This window comes from Hyperolius riggenbachi, chromosome 2, assembly GCF_040937935.1.
Source record: "Hyperolius riggenbachi isolate aHypRig1 chromosome 2, aHypRig1.pri, whole genome shotgun sequence".
Classification (NCBI taxonomy): Eukaryota; Metazoa; Chordata; class Amphibia; order Anura; family Hyperoliidae; genus Hyperolius; species Hyperolius riggenbachi.
Window position 1 is genome coordinate 95,254,625 of NC_090647.1, and position 23,005 is coordinate 95,277,629.

A 23,005-nucleotide genomic window follows, 5' to 3' on the forward strand; every position below is an offset into this window, starting at 1 on the left:
TCTTATGTGCATTTAGTGGGGAAACGCTGTCTCCTCTTACATGCATTTAGTCTACGTGTCACAGAGATCTGAACGTTTGGTTTGATGTGTCACGACTCCAAAAAGGTTGGGAACCACTGGCATAGAGCCAAATTAATCCATGCCATGCACTGATGAGGATCAAACAATCCGAAACAGTCTGTATGCATGTTGGATTGTTATGGCTCTGTACAAATTAACAAGCTGATACATCATTGCATTCCAGCGGTTTTGGAGGTGTATTTAGCTTCTAAGGGTAACAATGGTTAATTTGCATATATTTAGCAGTGATGCCCCGGGAGACATCTCAAGCTCACTCCAACCTGAATTATCGCAAATTCTTTCTGTTTTAAGCAAGCAAACTTTTGTTCTACTCCATAATAGTGTACAGGGGTTGGACAAAATAATGGAAACACCTAACATTTTGGGATCATAATCTTTGAACATGTTTTAAGCAATCATATGTTACATTTATTTGTTTATTATTTTTGTTATTTGATATGTTTAATTAAATTAATTGTTTTTTACAGATATTTAAACCAAAGTTGGTTATAATTTATAAAAATGGCAGATCTCTCAGACTTTGGTTGGTGCTCGTATGGCAGGCGCTACTGTAACAGAAACTGACCGAATGCTTGGCATTTTCAGAGGTACTGTCTCAAAAGTAATGACTGCCTTTGAAAGAAAAGGAAAAACGTCCTCAGCAAAGCACAGTTGCGGCCGAAAGTCGAAGTTGTCTGAGAAAGACCATCAGACTCTAAATCGAATTGTTAGAAGAGCTCACAAGACCACGGCTCCTAAAATCACTGCAGAGCTGAATGAACACCTACAGAACCCAGTTTCCACAAAAACTGTTCGTCAGGAGCTGCACAAATCTGGATTCCATGGAAGAACTGCAATTAGAAAACCTCTGCTCTCAAAGACAAATGTTTCAAAGCGTTTAGAGTGGTGTAGAAACCACCAGAATTGGTCCCTCGAGCAGTGGAAAAATTTGATTTTCACTGACGAATCATGGTTTACCTTATTCCCGACCTCCGGCCGAGTGTACCTTTGGAGACAGCTGAAAGAAGCATTTCATCCAGACTGCCTTCTCTCAACCGTAAAACATAGCGGGGGTTCTGTGATGATCTGGGGTGCTATTTCTTGGAAATCCGCCAGGCCAATGATTTCCCTTCATGGAAGAATTAACAGCCGAGACTATTTAGGAATTTTGGACGACCAAGCCCCAATCCATACAGCTAGAATTGTTAAAGAGTGGCACGAGGAACATTCTAATGAAGTTGAGCATCTCATCTGGCCACCACAATCCCCAGACCACAACATTATTGAGCATTTATGGTCATTATTAGAGATTCAAGTAAGAAGTCGATTTCCGCCGCCATCGTCTCTAACAGAACTGGAGGGTCTTTTAACTGAAGAATGGGCTAAAATTCCTTTGGAAACAATTCACAATTTGTATGAATCAATACCTCGGAGAATTGAGGCTGTAATTCCTGCAAAAGGTGGACCTATACCACATTAAAATATATTTTGTTGATTTTCAAGATGTTTCCAATATTTTGTTCAACCCCTGGTATATTGCAGGAGATAAAAGTGTTCAATGCACCCCTCGCATTCCTCAGCTGTTGTACTTGTGCAGGCTAATTAAGTCACAATTTACTATCTCCAAATGGAGCGATCACTGGCAAGAAGTAGAGACAATCATAGAAAGCATGATGAATCAGTAGATTGCTCCACCACTAGAAATGCTCATCTGGATTTTGCTGAATTGAAATTTCCACATTCCGATCGGAATACAGAAATTGGATTTCCCAGGAAATACAGCATTATCGCAATTCGTGAATTGTAGCCCAATCACAGAACTAGGAAGTATAGGACCAATCAGAGAATGCAGAGTCAACTCAAAAGTATTTGGCAAATCAGACAATGCAAAAAATAACCAAAAATATGTCTCTTCGGAAAATGGAAATTGGATTTCTGCGAAAATACTGCATTACCACAATTTTGTAATTTTAGCCCAATCACAGAACTCGGAAGCATTGGACCAATCAGAGAATGTAGAGTGAACTTGGAAGTATTTGATCAATCAGAGGATGCAAAAAATGACCAAAAATAGACTTCTCAGAAATCGGAAAGTGGAAATAGGATTTCTGAAGAATTACTGCATCACCGCAACACGGTAATTTTAGCCCAGTTACAGAACTCAGAAGCATTGAGCCAGAGAATGCAGAGTTAACTCGGAAGTATTTGGCCAATCAGAGAATGCAAAAAATGAACAAAAAAAAGACCAAAGAAATCCATAGAATCGGCATTGGAGGAAATCAAAAGTCCTAATACCAGTAGAGCAGGGGTCTCAAACTCAATTTACTTGGGGGCCGCAGGAGGCAAAGTCAAGGTGAGGTTGGGCCACATAAGGAATTTCACAATCGCGGCGCATCGCCGCCTCTGCCCGCCCCTCTCACTCTTCCTTCACAGAAAGGGGCGGGGATCCGTGCGGCGATTGACGTCAGGAGGGGCAGAGCTGAAGCTGAAAGCTCTGCCCCTTCCAGGAAATGCCGGCGGATTGTCCCCGGGCAATTTAGGGGCTCTGCAGCCCTTGTTTAGCGGCGGGGATGCGGCGGATTACTTGGGAGCACTGAAGCGAACTAGAAGGAAGCTTTTGCCGGCGAGGGCCACAAAATATTGTATCGAGGGCCGCAAGTTTGAGACCCCTGCAGTAGAGAATATGAGGTGCAAGAGGAGGAGTAGGCGGGGCAGCGGAGGGGTAGGGCCTTCAGGGGAAACTGCCATTAAAGTGAACTGAGCACCATTTTTAGCACCCAGGGCATCTGAATAGCATCTTAAAAATGCATACCAACAATTACGTCTCATCATTTTACCATTTATTTTACATTTAAAGTTTAGCAGAGGTTTTATTAGCTTACTTCAGCAGGCCAGACGGTCCAACCCATCCGCAGAGATTTCAGGCAGCGAAGGACTTAAAGGGGAACTTCAGCCTAAACAAACATACTGTCATCAAGTTACATTAGTTATGTTAATTAAAATAGATAGGTAATATAATCTCTTTTAAAAGAACAGGCAAATGTTTGTGATTCATGGGGGCTGCCATCTTTGTCATGGGGGCACCCATCTTTTTGGTTGAAAGGAGGTGACAAGTAGCAGGAGAGACAGTTCCAACTGTCCTCTGTCCTGATTACCCTCACAGCTGCGTGGGCTAGGCTTTAATTGTCAAATTCAAAATGTAAAAAAAAAAAAAAATTGCACCAAAACAGCAGAACGAGAAAAACAAAATCAGAAATCCCATCATGCTTTGCACAGCATCAGGGGAAAAAAGCCCGGGCAGTTTTCTTCTGTGAAGCTAAAAATGAGGCTTGTATAAGATAAACAAAGTTCTGATACTGTGAAACTGTTAAAGAAACACCAAGCCTTTTGGGTAATTAGGACAACTGCTTCAAAAAGCTTATCTACAGGGAATGTGTGAAGATAGCATGTGTGACTTCTGTAAATAAGGACTGGGATAAGGGGAGAGGAGAACATGGCATCTCCTATAGCTATTACATATTCCAGGAAAAGAAAGGGTGCTTAGTTTCCTTTAACACCTGCGTCAAACTCTGGCTATCTGTAGCCAGAGTTTGGCTAAACAAATGCTACAGTATATGATAGCTGAACTTGGACGCCTCACGCCCAAATTACCTTTTTGGCACTGCTATGGCCATTTGTTGCATTCTAGGTTATGGCGGTGCCCAAATCGCCAGGCGTGCCGTGCGCCCCAAATCCCTACTTCGCTACTACTCCATCATGCTTTTTGCTAATGTCCTCAAATTGTGTGCATTAAATTACTGTCACTGATAAATTGTTTCATTTTTTATTTGTATAACTCAAATGCCACTTTAACATCTTCATACAAACATTTGGATGGGACAAACCACTGAAAAAAAGGAGCAAACTTTAAACATGCAGCTCCGATGCTCCACAGAAGATTCTGTCCTCGCTTTGTCTTACTTAAGGAGCTGTTCTGAAATTCTAAGCTGTCTCCTTGCACTGACCTCTTTTACTTTCATATAGGTAATACACTTACCAAATAATTTGCATTTAGATTATGTTCCGTCTCTAGGACCTCTGCAACTGGATGTATTAAAATTCACAGTCTTATTTCCTCGTAAGTTCCTAATTTTAAATGAGTTACAAACATTAAACTTTGAAAAGGAGCTTGCTGAACTCCTTGGGTACGCAGCCTGCAAAAATTAACCCAGGACCAGGTTGAGATTCTCGGGTCCTCATGGAACAAAACATATTGATATTCAGAGACATCCACTACGGCATAACAAGCAGCCAACTTTCTAGAGAAGCAATACTTCCCTTACGGATGTAAAATTTGGTATTATCTGCCTAGAGATGAAAATGGACCAGGAAGAACACTGGGACATTTATTCAATTCACATTTTCTTCTAAGTTTTCTGCCAGGTGATATTCTACACCTTATTAATAAAATGACCTTTAAGCCACCAGCATAAATAAAAAATACTCTGAATAAATGTAACAGTACTTTTTCACCTACTTTTTGGTACTTTTTCGATTGCAAAGTGCTAAAAAGTTTTTTTGGGGTTTTTTAAAGAGAAGATGGAAAAGGACATTTTTTGAAAATGTCAACGTATTTGTTGTTCATGTATTTGTTGTTCATGCCATCAGCCACGACCCAAGCCCACCCCTTATTACCCACCACGACCCAAACCCCTTCCATTGCCTCCACGACCCAGACCTCAGCCCCACGACCATCGGACATACGGAGAGGGGTGGGAAAGAAAAAGGTTCAGGGACGACGAGGAAGAAGGGGAGGAAGGAAACTACACACCAGGTCAAAAAAGATCGAGAGAATAACACCTGACTTTGAGGGCATTTTCCAGATAGGTAAAGTGACACTGACCGATGACAACAAAAAGATTCTAAATAGAGGTCTGAAGTTCATTCCTGATACACAACTAAACAAATTTGACACCTATATAGATGTGAATAAGTATATCAGGAAGATTAACATCAAAAAACGTTTTCTACAGCAAACCGCCCCTCTCCGGACGGCCCTACCTCCGATATATCAGCACACCAATTTAAAAAAAAACATCCTTGTTTAATCCGAACCTCATGAATAACAAATACGTTGACATTTTCAAAAAAGTCGTTTTGGATGAACTGGGTGAGATAGGATTAGAACATAACCGATTTGATAAATCCAATTTCACCAAAAAAGACCATCTGTTGTTGAAGGAAATGGGTAGGGAGGATACATGGGTTGTGAAGGCTGCCGATAAGGGGGGTGGGATTGTTGTTTGGGAAAAAGAAGCATACATTAAGGAGATTCAAAAACAACTAGATGATGTTGACACTTACAGGCCTTTAAAGGATGATTCCACCGCTGCTTATAGAGATGAGTTGGAACTTTTATTGATGGGGGGGATTTGCTCAGGGCATTCTTAATCAAAAGGAGTTCGATTATTTAAATATAAAGCATCCTAGGAAACCTGTGATATATGTGCTCCTCAAGCTACACAAAGATCAGGAGACCCCACCCGGTAGGCCCATTGTGTCGGGGATCCACTCCATCACCTACGGGGTGGGGGAATATCTTGATCAGTTTCTCCAACCATTGGTTATGGCTACGCCGGCCTTTTTAAAGGACACTCTTGATGTGATTTTGCATATTGATGAGGTTAACGAACTGATTCAAGCGATTGACCATCCGGTTTTCATATGTACGGCTGACGTCAAGTCGCTGTAAACCTGTATACCGCAAGATAGGTCGCTGGGAGTTATTGTTAAATATTTAGAGAGTAGAGGTGACCTACTGGCACCTCAGATAGAATTTCTGAAGAATTTATGCATTTTTTTATTTACAAAAAATTATTTTTGGTTTAAACATCACTTTTACAGTCAACAACGCGGCGTAGAGATGGGGGCAAAACATGTTCCCAGTGTAGTGAATTTATATATGTCAGCATGGGAGGAACAACATTTAGAAGGGTTCAAATTTTTTAGATCTACATGTTTTTTTTGAAAGATGGTTGTCAGGAACCGGCCTGCGGCACGCCTGCGTATACGGTTCCCGACTGCGGGTTTGACCAGATCAAGCGGGAAGCAGCCTTATTCAAGCTAAAAACAAGGCTGGTACCCCTCAAATACTTCTCACTGCCACCACTAGCTGTTGCTAGACACGTTCACTCTGCTGTCGAGTGCTCAGCACGCAATCCGCGTTTTCGTACTCGGGTCAGCTTTGCGCTTTAGGCCGAATACGAGAACACCACGCACACACACACAGTTGCAATCTTACACTGTAGTGAAGCAAAACCACTAACAGTCGTTCCGAAGTCCGAACGATACTGTTAGCCACTGTTAGATACTGTTCCCACTCTGCTGTCGAGCGCAGAAGTGCCCCATACACACAATGCAATTACAATCTTATACGGTAGTGTTGCTCAGTCATACAATCAGGCATGGACTTATACACAGTCACACTTCAGTCTTTTCTAGGCTATGAGTGTTAGTTTAGTATAGGAGAAGTCAAACTTATTAAATAACGATTTAATATTCCAGGAAAAAAGTGGAACAATGCAGAAAATAATATTGTAATGAGGCAGCAGCAGGCTTAACGCGGACGTTTGTTCGCGTCCGCATCAGCAGCGCAACCGCCCGCATGGTCGCATGCGGAACGCGGAGAAACGTCCTTGTCCGCAGCGGTAGCACGATCCACCGTTCAGTTGCAGACCTCTCGGCGTACTCCACGTCGAGGCTGCACTCCTGGAACACCTTCACAGGCCTCATGGCATGCTGCTCGCCGAGACACCTCTCATGACAGTCTGGACCCCGTAGGGGCCGCGCGCGTGTGCAGTAGAGCCTTTTATACTCTTAGAAAGAGAGTCAGCTGACCAGCTGGTCAGCTGACCTCAGCAAGGTCCTTGAGCTGTGCTGCAAGGTCCTTGAGCCACGTTGTGATTGGTTGAATGGCTGGGCGGGCTGTTTGAGTCCAGCACAGTATAAAAGCAGGCATTCTGTCAGTTGCAAGTTGTCTGCAGTCAGCGAATACTTGTGTGTTAGCACTCAGACCCTAGTCAGATCCCAAAGTGTGCTAGAACCAGCTGGAGCTGGGGATCCACACTTAGCCAGATTCTGTTGATAGCCTAAAGTACTAATTGCATTGTATATTGTGTATGACCTTTTGCCTGTTACCTCTTTATTCTCTTGTCTCCTGATTTTGTACTTCGCAAGCCCGTACCGTTACCGACTATTGGCTTGGCTTCTGACTACTCTTGTGTTTCTCGATTCTGTACCTCTGCTCATCTGATTTCCCGTTGCTGACCTTGGCTTGACCTCTGATCTTGATTTCTGTCTGACGATTCGGTACTTCTCTGCCAGTTCTGATACCGAACCGTTTTCCGTTTGACTTTGCCCCCTTTAGTGGGTTTTCCACTAAAGGGTTTACTTTGCTGAGTTCTTCTTGCGGGGAACTCAGTAACTCCTCAGCATATCATTACTGTTGAGGAACGCAATTCTGCGTTCTTATCCTAGTCGCAGAATCGCACACACTGCCCTTCCTTCCAGAGGTCACCTTCCCTCTGAGTTAACGTCAGTGTGGTGGGTTTTCCACAAGTTATCTGTTCCTTGTGTTTTCCAGAGTACGCATAAATATTTGTATTATTGGTGATGCCGCAGATCACCATATAATCAAATATATCTGTATTACTAGTGATACTGCGGATCACTAATAATCAGAAAACTCTGAAGTGTTTGCACCAATCACCACAACATTACAGTACTGCAGACCAGTCAAAGTAACATGGAGGGAGTTGCCGAGCAGTTGCAGACTTTAACTGCAGCAGTCGATGAGCTTAGAAACACCGTTGCTGCTCAGCAGGTCCAGATCAACCAGCTGACTGAGGCCTTTCAGAAACTACCGGCACCACTTAATATTCTACCCTCCCCAGCCAGTAGCGAGCCTAAGATGGCTCTTCCTGAAAGATTTTCTGGTTCTCGGTCCGACTTCAGTAATTTCAAAAATCGTTGTTTAGCCTATTTTCAGATGAGGCCCATGTCATCTGGTTCTGAGGTACAGAGAGTTACTTTTATTAAAACTTTGTTACAAGGGGATTCTCAGACATGGGCTTTCAGCTTACCTGAGGGTCACACTGCCTTATCTTCAGTGTCCGAGTTTTTCAAGAACATGGCCATCATATATGAGGATCCTGATTTAGCCGGCACTGCCGAGCGTAAACTCCGAAGCCTAAAGCAAGGCAATCGTATGGTTGAGGAGTACGCTGCCGAGTTTAGAAGGTGGGCGGTCTCAGCGAGGTGGGATCAGTTCACTCTTCTAGACACATACATGACCGGTCTCTCTGAGTCTATTATTGATGTCATGATAAGCCACCCTGAGCCCAAAGACGTAGATGCAGCTATTGCCTTATCGGTTAAAATCGATAGACGCATTCGTTATCATAAAAAGGGCAGGTCATCTGTGCTAGTTAGAGCGCCCTCTACTGTTGGTTCCCCTGAGGTTCCAGAGGAGGAGCCAATGCAGTTGGGGCATGGACGACTCTCAGTCGCTGAGAAAGCTAGGAGAAGAAAGGAGGGTCTGTGTCTATATTGTGGGGAAAGGGGTCATCGAGTGCAGAACTGCAGTAAGAAGGTGGAAAACTTGTCCGCTTAGGGATGGTTGGAGGTACCACCCTAAGCGAGCCAGTTCTACCTCCATGTCAGAATAAAATCTTGCTGCCCTGTTCTCTTCATTGGGAGAACAGTGACTTCCTAACCTCTGCATTTGTTGACTCTGGGTCAGCTGCCAACTTCATTGACAGAGACCTTGCTTTAAACTTTAACATTCCCATTCTTCCCATACAAAGACACATCTATGTTACAGCAATCGATGACTCTCCTTTACAGAACAAGACACCTCTTTGTCAAACTCCGCCGCTCACACTTCAGGTTGGAGTATTGCACACTGAGGTCATCCAGTTCTATGTTCTAAAGATGGCCACTTCATCCGTCATACTGGGGCTACCATGGTTGAAGAAGCATTCCCCTCAAATAGACTGGAAAGAGGGCCAATTATCTGCCTGGTCCCCCTATTGTCAGGAGAATTGTGTGAAATCTATTTCTGTGTGTGCTTCAGAGGTCCAGGTCCAGGGGGTCCCATCTCAGTACACTGATTTTTCCGATGTATTTTGTCCTCGATCTGCTGACAGGTTGCCTCCACATAGACCCTATGACTGCCCCATTGAATTAAGACCGGGTACACTGCCTCCTAGGGGTCGTTTGTACAACCTCTCCAGCCCTGAAAAGGTTGCAATGAAAGATTACATCAAGGAGAACTTGGAGAAGGGATTTATCCGCGCCTCCAAGTCTCCTGCGGGTGCAGGTTTCTTTTTTGTTAAAAAGAAGGATGGTGGTCTTCGCCCCTGCATAGACTACAGGCAGCTAAACAAAATCACCATAAAAAATCGATACCCTCTTCCACTCATTGATGACCTGTTTACTCAGATTACTGAGGCCTGTGTTTTTTCAAAATTAGACTTGAGGGGGGCATACAATCTTATTCGGATTAGAGAGGGCGACGAGTGGAAGACCGCATTTAACACTCCTGACGGTCACTATGAGTATTTAGTTATGCCCTTTGGATTGTGCAATGCCCCAGCTGTCTTTCAGGAGTTTGTAAATGATATTTTCAGAGATGTGTCTGGCAGGTTCACAGTGGTCTATCTGGATGATATTCTAATTTTTTCAAAAAATTTACAGGAACACAGGCAGCATGTAAAATTTGTGTTACAGAAGCTCAGGGAGAACCAGTTATATGCTAAACTGGAGAAATGCCTCTTCGAGGTGAAAGAGGTGGCATTTTTAGGGTATATCATTTCCACCTCTGGACTGGCAATGGATCCAAGCAAAGTCTCAGCAGTTTTGGATTGGCCGCAACCTTCAGGCCTCAAAGCCCTGCAGAGATTTTTAGGCTTTGCTAACTATTATAGGCGGTTTATTAGGGGGTACTCTTCAGTTGTCGCCCCCATGACCCAGTTGACCAAGAAAGGCGCTGATGCGACTAACTGGTCACCAGAAGCCATTGAGGCCTTTCAATCATTAAAAAGATCTTTTTGTTCCGCCCCCATATTGCGTCATGTTGACGTCACCCGCCCCTTCATAGTAGAGGTAGATGCATCGGAGGTTGGGGTTGGGGCAGTCCTCTCGCAAGCTTTTGGACCCGATAATAAGGTTCATCCTTGTGCATTTTTTTCAAGAAAGTTTGCACCGGCAGAGAGGAATTATGATGTGGGGAACCGGGAATTGTTGGCTGTTAAGTTAGCTCTAGAGGAGTGGCGTCATTGGTTGGAGGGGGCAGAATTTCCCTTTACTGTTTATACTGACCATAAGAACCTCGAATACATTGAGAAGGCCAAAAGATTAACACCCAGGCAGGCGAGATGGGCACTTTTTTTTTCCCGGTTTGATTTTATCATAACCTATAAGCCTGGGGATAAGAATGTTAAGGCTGACGCCTTATCCAGGTGTTTTGAATCTGAATCTGCCCTACCAGCCACCCCTGTCAATATTCTACCTGAAAGGTATTTTCTGGCAGCCACGGAGATCTCCGAAGACTTGTCAAAATCGCTTATTGCATGCCAGTCCAATGTTCCCAATGGAAAACCTGAGGGACTTCTGTACGTCCCTATTCGTTTTCGGGAACGGGTGCTCCAGATGTTTCATGAACATAAGAATGTGGGACATCCAGGTATTGCCAGAACCCAGGAACTCTTGAATAGGGCAGTCTGGTGGCCTTCTTACATGTCTGATTGTGAGGAATTTGTTAAGTCCTGCTCTGTCTGTGCCAGGAGTAAGTCCTCCAGGAAAGCTCCAGCAGGCTCTCTTCAGCCCCTGCCTTCTCCACAGGTTCCATGGTCCCACATTTCCATGGATTTTGTAGGTGAGCTGCCTGAATCTGAAGGTAACACTGTCATCTGGGTTGTTACGGACAGATTTAGTAAAATGGCACATTTCGTTGCTCTGTCTGGGTTTCCATCTGCCCAAAAATTGGCAGATTTGTTTATTATTAACATCTTTAAGTTACATGGAATTCCGGTGGATATTGTATCTGATAGGGGGGTACAATTTGTGTCAAAATTCTGGAGGGCCTTTTGTAAGGATCTGGGGATTTCTTTATCATTTTCTTCAGGTTACCATCCCCAGACTAATGGGCAGACGGAGAGGGTCAATCAGTCCATGGAGCAATTTCTTAGATGTTACATAGCAGATGCACAACATCTCTGGACAAGATTCCTTCCATTTGCTAAATTTGCCCACAATAACCTGAAAAACGCATCCTCTGGTTATTCTCCCTTTCAGATTGTCAATGGGAAGTGTCCCAAGTTTACGTCACTTCCAGTCAAGGAGTCACCTCTTCCAGCTCTCCAGGAATGGCAGGGGACTTTCAGAGAGATCTGGGGGAAGGTCAGAGATAATTTGGACAAAGCTTTTTCTGTTCAAAAGAAATTTGCTGATAGAAAACGTTCCACTGAGTGGAACTTTATTCCAGGAGATTATGTTTGGGTCTCTACTAGACACATTCCTCTCAGGCAACCATCAGCAAAATTAGGTCCTCGCTTTATCGGGCCTTTTCCTATAGAGAGTAGGATCAATGAGGTCACCTACAGGGTAAAATTACCAACTAATATGAGATGTGGCAGGACTTATCATGTTTCTTTATTGAAGCCTGCGGTAAGGGTAGATTCTACTCCCCCTGCTCCTGTGGTAGTGGATGGGGAATTGGAATATGAAGTCCAGGACATTTTAGATTCCCGTTTTTCACGCAACAAGCTCCAGTATCTGGTGCACTGGAAGGGGTACGGGCCAGAGGAGAGGTCATGGGTTTCTCTTCGAGATCTTCATGCTGAGGAGAAAAGGAGGAGATTTCATGAGTTGTATCCTGGGAAACCGGGTGAGGCACGCCCGGAGGTCATGCCTGAAAGGGGGGGTACTGTAATGAGGCAGCAGCAGGCTGAACGCGGACGTTTGTTCGCGTCCGCATCAGCAGCGCAACCGCCCGCATGGTCGCATGCGGAACGCGGAGAAACGTCCACGTCCGCAGCGGTAGCACGATCCACCGTTCAGTCGCAGACCTCTCGGCGTACTCCACGTCGAGGCTGCACTCCTGGAACACCTTCACAGGCCTCATGGCATGCTGCTCGCCGAGACACCTCTCATGACAGTCTGGACCCCGTAGGGGCCGCGCGCGTGTGCAGTAGAGCCTTTTATACTCTTAGAAAGAGAGTCAGCTGACCAGCTGGTCAGCTGACCTCAGCAAGGTCCTTGAGCTGTGCTGCAAGGTCCTTGAGCCACGTTGTAATTGGTTGAATGGCTGGGCGGGCTGTTTGAGTCCAGCACAGTATAAAAGCAGGCATTCTGTCAGTTGCAAGTTGTCTGCAGTCAGCGAATACTTGTGTGTTAGCACTCAGACCCTAGTCAGATCCCAAAGTGTGCTAGAACCAGCTGGAGCTGGGGATCCACACTTAGCCAGATTCTGTTGATAGCCTAAAGTACTAATTGCATTGTATATTGTGTATGACCTTTTGCCTGTTACCTCTTTATTCTCTTGTCTCCTGATTTTGTACTTCGCCAGCCCGTACCGTTACCGACTATTGGCTTGGCTTCTGACTACTCTTGTGTTTCTCGATTCTGTACCTCTGCTCATCTGATTTCCCGTTGCTGACCTTGGCTTGACCTCCTGATCTTGATTTCTGTCTGACGATTCGGTACTTCTCTGCCAGTTCTGATACCGAACCGTTTTCCGTTTGACTTTGCCCCCTTTAGTGGGTTTTCCACTAAAGGGTTTACTTTGCTGAGTTCTTCTTGCGGGGAACTCAGTAACTCCTCAGCATATCATTACTGTTGAGGAACGCAATTCTGCGTTCTTATCCTAGTCGCAGAATCGCACACACTGCCCTTCCTTCCAGAGGTCACCTTCCCTCTGAGTTAACGTCAGTGTGGTGGGTTTTCCACAAGTTATCTGTTCCTTGTGTTTTCCAGAGTACGCATAAATATTTGTATTATTGGTGATGCCGCAGATCACCATATAATCAAATATATCTGTATTACTAGTGATACTGCGGATCACTAATAATCAGAAAACTCTGAAGTGTATGCACCAATCACCACAACATTACAAATATATACAAAAGATTTACAAAAACAAAGTAAAAAAAGTTACAAAATAAAAGTTTACAAGGATACACAGCAAGACAAATTTGCAGAAAAATAAAAATGGGATAAACGTTAATTGAACTTTTTACCAGTGCACATGTCCAACCGTGGAGAAACACGGATTTTCCGATTTCCTCGGGATCATCTCTAGCAATGAGCTACACTCGGGAGAAGATGATATGTGACTGTCCCAGTCTGGTTCTTATAGTCTTAAGTGTTGCCCCGGGCAATGGATGTTGAGTCCCACAATCTAATGCAATTTCCCCAATGTCCCAGGTCCAGGAATAATCCAATTTCCTGTTTAATGTGTGCAACTTCAAAGCGTTCCTGTGTTAGTGTTTGATCTTTTCAGAGATTTCAGAACACTTCCATAAACCCAATTTCCACAGGTAAAACTATAGTCTAGTCCATACATCAAAAGATTGGGGGGTAAAGCTTCCGGGCTGTCATATGTAAATTCCTGGCCCTGTGCTGGTGTGAGCTGCGTCAAAGCACACTGCAGCCAGTCCAGGTGACAATTGCTCCCAAGCACAATACACATCTGAGACAGTATTTCCCAGAAGATCAAAAAGTAAGGACATGACTGGCTACAGGCATAATTAGCCATCTCCTAATTAGAGGCTAGGTAGACAGTCCTTACTTGAATGTCTAGGTTCATTTGCCTATTCAACGTAATTGACCTATTCAAATGCAGAAAATGGTAGAGTTCATTTACATGTACATACAGGAACTCCATGAAGCCAGCTGCCAGCCTGGCATACCTACACCTCTGGCAGATAGAAAAATGAAAACATACTCCTGTATTATCCCAACATCATAACTAGCTGCCATATACCTGACAATGGTCTGTGGAGGACTAAATGTTTCTTTAACCTCCTTGCCGGTTTTCCCGACCTGAGCTCGGGGTAGAAAAAAGAAGCTATTAGCGGTGATCCCGAGCTCAGGTCGGGGTATGCATTGCAGAGCTTTACCTGTAGTTTTGGAGTCCCGTGCGCGATCTCGCTGCGCAGCGGGACTCCAGCCTCTCTCCCCGGCAGTGTGGGGTCTTTCCCTGGCCGCCGGGATCCCCCATGTCCCCGCTATTCTTCCGGGGACCCGGCAGCCAGTTAGAGCAGCGCAGCCGTGGTGGCAGCAGCAGAGCGGTGGTGGCAGCGTGACGTCATCGGGGGCGGGGCTAATATTGAAAACAAACTTCTCTATATTAGAGAAATATAGAGAAGTTCGTTTATATGTATATTAGCGCCATCTTGTGGGCAAAGAGAAAACTGCAGCACAGGAGCCCAGGAAGGTACTTTTTTTTTTTTTTTTGCTGCAGATGTCCCTGCCAGAATGATTTTTTTCAGGTTTTAGGGTCTGAAAGAGTGGAAAAAAATTGCACCGCTTTTAGACCCTAAAATCTGGAAAGAATCAGACCGCCAAGGAGGTTAAGGGTACGGACCAAAATTCTTACATTAGGTATGATAGTTGTCACTACCACCCCTGGTTGAATAATGCTCCTCGGGGCCAATTTTGTAGAATTATACGAAATTGTACTTATGAGATGGATTACTGGGCCCAATCACAGATTATTGAGGATCGATTTGTGTCGAAAGGATACAACCTCGATATTATATGCCCTACATATACCTTGTGCAATATGTATTATGTAATCCCCTGATGAAGGCAAATGGCCAAAATCCGGATCGGAAATATGTTTTTAGATATGCAACAAACTCAAGAATTTGTCCGTAAGTGCGACTTTATGTGGGTTCTGTCAACCTTGGGCGCAGTCTGCACTATTGTGGTTTGTCCCCTCTGTCTCCCCGTAATCAGGAAATATCCAGCAGAGTCCTGGAACGCATGCGGATGACAGGCGGCGACGTCACTACTGGCGGAAGCGAAGGAGACGGCTTTGGCATCTCCGTGTGATCTCCTGAGCACATAGAGCTCCTCCACCACTGCGGACCCCGGACCATTCATCCCACAGCACGGAGGACAGCACATACATGTAGGGAGGTATTGCATATACCCCCTAGAGGTACTGATTTACATACATTTTTTCCGGAACACTGATTCAGCTATACAGCTAATCCATATACAAAGGTATTAGACAGCATTCCTGGACTGACTTAACAGATCACACTGATCGTTAGCTACATTAGCAATCGTTGTTTTTCAGCGCCAGGTGCTCCTATTACATAGTTACATAGTTATTTTCATTGAAAAAAGACATACGTCCATCGAGTTCAACCAGAGAACAAAGCACAACACCAGCCTGCTCCCTCGCATATCCCTGTTGATCCAGAGGAAGGCGAAAAAACCCTTACAAGGCATGGTTCAATTAGCCCCAAAAGGGAAAAAATTCCTTCTCCAGATGGCAATCAGATAAAATTCCTGGATCAACATCATTAGGCATAACCTAGTAATTGTAGCCATGGATGTCTTTCAATGCAAGGAAAGCATCTAAGCACCCTTTAAATGCAGGTATAGAGTTTGCCATAACTACTTCCTGTGGCAATGCATTCCACATCTTAATCACTCTTACTGTAAAGAACCCTTTCCTAAATAAATGGCTAAAACATTTTTTCTCCATACACAGATCATGTCCTCTAGTCCTTTGAGAAGGCCTAGGGACAAAAAGCTCATCTGCCAAGCTATGATATTGCCCTCTGATGTATTTATACATGTTAATTACATCTCCTCTAAGGCGTCTTTTCTCTAGACTAAATAAACCCAGTTTATCTAACCTTTCTTGGCAAGTGTATTGTTTTCAAAATAATTTTAAACTTGTCAATAAAATGCCTTTTAAGCCACCAGAAGGCAAGAACATACTGAAAATACATTTGATAGTAGTTTTTTACCTACTTTTTGGTACTTTTTAAATTGAAAAATGCTGGAAAGTTATTTTAAATTGAAGATGAAAAATTATCTCCTAGGAGAAAACCCGGGTGAAAAAGTGAATTGCATATGGGCCATTGCCTCTTAGGAGAAAACGAAGGAGAAAAAGTTACCGTAATTGCTAATAAAGTGTTTATTAATAAACATAATGCTGGTTGCATCACGGAGGCTGTATATTCAAGCTGAGACATAGGTTTATTGGAATGGAAATAACAGGTATAAGGAGCTAGTGAACAAAGCTACACGTTCAGCTACCTTTCCTTCGTAAAAAATAGATTTTTATTTCACCGTTAGGACGTCAGCCAAAAGCGCATCTGACGGAAGTAGGGCAGAGAAGCCACTAAAATCTGTTCTGTGCAGGTTTTCCAGTCAAGCACAGCTGAAAAACAACATAAACGTAATTACATCTGAATAAATCAACAAGCATCATCTTCCCTATATGTACAGAGGGCTGGAGTGGAGCAATGTTCCTACATACATAATACATTTGTTCTATTTTCTGTTTATACCTCAAATTTGGAAAGAAGAAAGGGGACTAAAAAAAGCTTTACAAGCAAAAATGCCAGTGCTGCTTTTACAACTTAAAATCTTAATGTGAACCCGAAGCGAAAATAAACTGATTAGATAAACAATTGTTTTCATCCTCCTACTCCTAAAAATGACCCTTTTTGTAGATATCACATGGTTTTATCTGATCGTTAAACATTTCCAAAATAGATTGAATGTTTTGTCGACTCTGCACAGTGGCAGCCTATTAGAAAAAGAAAATACATGAACTAATGACCTTTTTCTACACTCTCCAACCCCAACTCCCCCCCACCGGTCTATCAGAAGTTGGATTTTAAGCGTAGTGAGAAACAGCAACAGGCACTACAATCGCTAGTGCTTTCAAAATGGGGCTGTTTTCTATAGATGTCAGGAGGATCAGGTCGGGTACAAAACCACACATCCAATGCGTGCTCAGAACTATAGAAACACACTGTAGTATACTCGTCAAGAAAAAAAACAGTTCAGCACTTGCATTCCACGTGCCTACAGAAGCTTTAATAGATCCGGCTTATGAATAACATAACAGTACATACATCATAAAACTAGGCAGATCCTACCCGATCCTGATATGGCTGTGGGGTGAAGTGGGCGCGGTGTTAAGCTTAACTTAAAGAGGAAATCCAATGAAAATAATGTAATAAAAAAAGTGCTTCATTTTTAAAATAATTATGTATAAATGATTTAGTCAGTGTTTGTCCATTGTAAAATCTTTTAAATCCCTGATTTACAGTAAGACATTTATCACATGGGGACATTTTTACTGCTGGCAGGTGATGTAGCTGCTGCTTGGTTTTTTGACAGTTGTAAACAGCTGTAAACAGCTATTTCCCACAATGCCACAAGGTTCACAGACAGGAAACTACCAGGACCATGATCCTCAGAGTTTCTTGCGGGAGGGGTTTCACCACAATATCAGCCATACAGAGCCCCCTGATGATCAATTTGTGAAAAGGAATAGATTTCTCATGGGAAAGGGGGTATCAGCTACTGATTGGGATGAAGTTCAATTCTTGGTCACGGTTTCTCTTTAAGGCTTAACACCACTCCCACTTCACCCCACAGCCATATCAGAATCAGGTAGGATCTGCCTAGTTTTATGATGTATGCATTGTCATGTTATTCATAAGCTGGATTTATTAAAGAAGTTGGATTCTTCCAGGAAAACTTTTATGGCCGCAATTTGCTCCAGTGATGTTTACTATATTCCCGACAAGGTACTGACAAGATAAAAGCTGTCACTTCAATGCCTAAGAATTAACTCTTTCAGGCAGCAAAGTAGAACAAAACAGCCTGTTTTTTAACATGTTTCACTGTACATACACACGTTTATCTCATGCCACATGTCACCTCGGGTACACTTTAGAGGCACAAATAAAAAAATCTAGATACTGTCACAGTATTTAAAAACTATGCTACAGGACCAAAGCTATCCCCCCAAGATTTACAGTTTACGGTTGTGGGCTCAATGACATTACATGATTTGAAAGATAAACACTTTTAAGACACAGACACAGAACATTTATATTGCACTTTTCTCCTGGCGGACTCAAAGCGCCAGAGCTGCAGCCACTAGGGCGCGCTCTATAGGCAGTAGCAGTGTTAGGGAGACTTGCCCATGGTCTCCTACTGAATAGGTGCTGGCTTACTGAACAGGCAGAGCAGAGAATTAAGGATGATTTATTAATCATGCAGCCCTATAACTAGAGATGACCAGATTATCTCCTAGTAGCAAAACCCAGCTCTATGAAAAAAAAGTATTATAAAGGCCTATATTCTTAAAGTGGACATGAACTTTTGCATAGGACAGAAGGAAAACATAGAGAAATACACCCTTTATGTTTTTAGAGAGTTTAGCCTGCAAAAATTTACCCTCATCTGTGACTAATCAATAGTGTAATTTGATCTCTCAGAGGTGTCAGCTCAGGAATCTCCTCTTCCACGGCAGAGCAGCTAATTTGTAAACACAGAATGTTAACAAGATGTCTGCTTCCATGAAAGCAAGAAGTAGACACTGCAGATTTATTGCAAGATTTGTAACTGTAACAAAGAAATGTTTTTCTTTAAAGAAGAACTCCAGTGAAAATAATGCAATAAAAAAGTGCTTCATGTTTACAACAATTATGTATAAATTATTTAGTCAGTGTTTGCCCATTGTAAAATCTTTTAAATCCCTGATTTACATTCTGACATTCATTACATGGTGACATTTTTACTGTTGGCAGGTGATGTAGCTGCTGCATGCTTTTTTGGCAATTGGAAACAGCTGTAAAGCTATTTCCCACAATGCAGCAAGGTTCACAGACAGGAAACTGCCAAGAGTACCTACTCAGAATTTCTTTGTGGGAGCGGTTTCACCACAATATCAGCCATACACCGCCCCCTGATGGTCTGTTTGTGAAAAGGAATAGATTTCTCATGTAAAAGGGGGTATCAGCTACTGATTGGGATAATGTTCAATTCTTGGTCGGAGTTTCTCTTTAAAGGCTATTATGCTGTTGAGTATCTTTTAGAGCAGAGAGGACGATCCCGCCGCCATGCCCGATCATGGAGGGTTGGTTAAACGTTTCCTCTCCTTTTTCCTCTCCTTTTCTAATTCTAATATTACCAAGGACTCTGAGTCAATAGTAATGCTCTGTCTATTGAGTGGTGTTGGTTGGACATCCCCCTTTCTCTTCTATAATCATGGAGTTACAAAAAAAAAGCTGTTGCCACAAACTGAGCGCACATGACTGCATATGCATAACCACTATTTTAACATGCAATCATTTTTGCTTTGGTTTGCTATGATCCAGGCAAGAGTTGAAAAGTTTTGCCATCTGATAGCAGCAAACAATATTTGCTTAGCATGGAGGTTCTATTTACTGTATATACTCGCATATAAGCTGACCCGTGTATAATCCCAGGTACCCATTTTTTACCTCAGAAACTAGGAAAAAGTGATTGACTCGCGTGTAAGCCCCCTCCCAAGTATAACCCCTTGCCATAGTAGCCAGTTGTGCTCCCAGTACAAGCGATTCTCTCTCCCCATAGCCAGATGTGCCCCAAGGATCATACAGCTGTGTCACAAGATGACACTAGATGGTGTCATAGATATGAGACAGAGCGATTGCCACACAGGAAGAATCCCTAATCATTGCACCACTGACCTGTTGCTTGCATGTTCTGCTCCACAAGCCAGGGGACACAGGCAATCTTGAGCAGCGCACTCTGCACACCATGTTGCAGGGGATGGGGGGCATATACACAGCAGAGAGCCAGTTGGCAAGAGCAGGATCGCTAGTGCACAATCCTTGCGCTCTTCTTCCAGCAACAAAACTTTCTCCTCCATCCATTCTGCTCCACTAACTCACAGATAAGCTGAGGGGGTAACTTTTAAGCTCATTTTCTGTGCTGAAAAATTAGGCTTATACGCGAGTATATACAGTATTATTCAAGCAGACAATATTGAACAAAGTTAGGACAGGTTTATCTGCACAGCTAGGCTATCCATTCCATTGTCCTCAAGTGCTCTCCAGCCTTGGCAAACCTTAATAAAATATGACTAGGCCCATCTCACCAGTATTAGCATCAAAGCTTTATAAGAAAATCGCCCACTTAGATGTATCATAAACTCTATTCACAGGTGTTCTGTAGTCCCAGGCGCTAGAGTTAAGGATAAGAATACAGCAGCTGATAATTGTGTTATGCCTGCAGGCATCAACAGAAGTTCTTCCAAATGACAAAGCACTGGGGTTTAATTTGGCAACTTTGTTTAGAATGGAAGTCTATGGACTGTAGTACTCATCGTCAAGTAGGCTGCTTGTGCCATAGTTCTTCTGGCATTCGTTTGTTATGATTGCTGCCAGGCCAAATACTCACTAGGCAGAAAGTCTAGTTGGCATATTTGTAAAGGGAGCTCATTTAACAGAAGGTACATCAATATTGATTATGAATGAGATACTGTCCTGGAAACATTAAAGTGAATCTAAAGCGAAAAAAAAAACATATGAGATAATGTATTGTATGTGTGGTACAGCTAAGAAATAGAACATTAGCAGCACAGATATGAGTCTCATATTGTTTCCAGTACAGGAAGAGTTAAGAAACTTCAGTTGTTATCTATGCAAAAGAGCTTCTCTGAGCTCTCAGACTAATTTAGTGAGAGAGGAGTGCTATTTTCTAAAGCACTTATTTCAACCTGTCTCACTGTTTCTTATTTAAGGTTTTTCTGCCAGAAAGTTCAAAGGGTAATTAGCTCTCCTTTGTTTCATCATTTAACCACTTAAGTTCCAGCGTTCTCTGCCCCCTTAAGGACCAGACTGCTGGTACAGAAACGATGGAATCCCGACGGATAACGACAAACCACATACCTACCGCAATCGCCGCATGTCAGTAACCTGGGCCACCCACTCTGCCATCTCTATAACTGCAGAGTTCCTATGAGCCAGTCTGGAGCCGCTTTCATTGGCTCCTGAGCCTGTCTTTCAATGTAAGCCAATGGGAGTTGCTTGCATTAAAAGACAGGACCAGGAGTCAATGAAATGGGCTCCTGACCCGCTCACAGGGCTCTGCCATCAGAGAGACAGGCAGAGCAAGTGAGCTGTGGTGAGAGATGTCGAGATTCAGCGGCGAGATCAGCGGGAGCAATGGAAACGGCAGATGCACGCAGCGGTGGCTGATTGAAATCTACACCCTGCCAGCCAGATGACCACCAAAACAGGGCGTAGATTTCAATTAGCTTGGTCCTAAAGTAGTTAAAATACAGAGTGTAATTTGTAAACGGCAAATATAAGAGAATGATGCAAGGTTATAGAAAAACAGCTATATATATAAAAAAAAAAAAAAAAATCAGAATCAAGTTTATTGGCCAAGTGCAGGGGTTGCACCTGGAATTATTTTTGGCACAGGCAGGCTCGAGTCATACACAAGACAAGTAATACAGATATACAGATATACATTTACCATAAACAGATATACAATTATACAGTATTAGTACAGGAGGGCAGTAGCGTAGTTGAATAGCTCTAGGATAGTTAAGGGGATGTACCATGGGCGGGCTACTTCCCGGGTGTAAGCGCTGGAGCTAGGGAGTGCGCTTGGGGGGGACCGTTGAGGAGGTCGATGGCTTGTGGAAAGAAGGTGTTTCTGTGTCTAGTGGTCCTGGTGGGTAAGGACCTGTAGCGGCGGCCTAAGGGGAGGAGACTGAAATAGCGGTTGCCAGGGTGGGTGGGGTCACTTGCTATCCTAGCGGCCATTGAGCGTAGTCTAGACGAGTAGAGAATGTTGAGTGGTGGGAGGGGAGTATGAGTACCGATGATCCTTTCGGCAGACTTTATGACTCTTTGTAGCCTGTACCTGTCGCTCACAGAGGCCCCTGCATACCACACGATGATGAAAGAGCCAATTATTGACTCAATGGCAGCAGTGTAGAAGCAGGTCATAATGTCTTGCGACATTCCAAACTTTTTCAGCTGTCGTAGGAAAAACAACCGTTGTTGTGCTTTCTTCTGTACCATTGTGACGTTTGCCTCCCACCTTAGATTGCTGGATATGGTGGTGCCTAGGAAACGTGCGTGCGGGACTGTGGCCACCTCCGTGCCTTCAATGAGGACCGGGGGGAGTTCGGGACGGCCTTTTCTGAAATCAATGATCAGTTCTGCGGTTTTAGCTATGTTCAGTACAAGCTTGTTTGCCTTGCACCAGTTGCAGATATCCGCAATCTGTTGGTGATAGGCTCGTTCATCGCTCCCTTCTATAAGACCAAGGATGGTGGTATCATCTGCAAACTTGATGACCTGGACCGAGCTGTTTGTTGAGATGCAGAAGTTTGTGTACAGCGAGAACAGCATGGGGGACAGGACGCAGCCCTGGGGGGCACCCGTGTTGGTGACTCGCATCTGCGAGGAGAAGGTGCCCAGTTTGACTGTCTGAGTCCTGTTTGAGAGAAAGCCCTTTAGCCAGCGACAGAGGCTGGGATGCACATTGAGGACAGCTAGCCTGTCAGCGAGGATGTCGGGGCTGATAGTATTGAAGGCGGAGCTGAAGTCCAAGAGGAGGATCCTGACATAGGTGTTTGGTCTGTCTAGGTGGCTCAGAACGTGCTCCAGGCTGATATTGATGGCATCCGCCACGGACCTGTTGGCCCTGTAGGCGAACTGATAGGGATCCATCAACTCCTTGGTGGTGTGTTTCAGGTGGGAAAGGACCAGCCTCTCGAAGACCTTCATGATGTTTGAAGTTAGTGCGACCGGTCTGAAATTATTTAGGTCAGTGGCGCCTGATTTCTTTGGGATGATTGTGGAGATTTTTAGGCAAGAGGGAACCCTGTGTTCCTTTATGGATTGTGAGAACA

At 43.7% G+C, this 23,005-nt stretch overlaps 1 long non-coding RNA gene across 1 annotated transcript in view; it reads right to left on the bottom strand.

Moving 5' to 3' along the window:
• LOC137543973 (uncharacterized) overlaps positions 1-7,789 on the bottom strand; it is a 40,498-nt gene extending 32,709 nt beyond the window's left edge. Inside the window, exon 1 of the long non-coding RNA XR_011025688.1 lies at positions 7,237-7,789. This is a non-coding gene — a long non-coding RNA (uncharacterized lncRNA). The remainder of the gene's footprint in view (positions 1-7,236) is intronic.
• Positions 7,790-23,005: the final 15,216 nt, after the last annotated feature.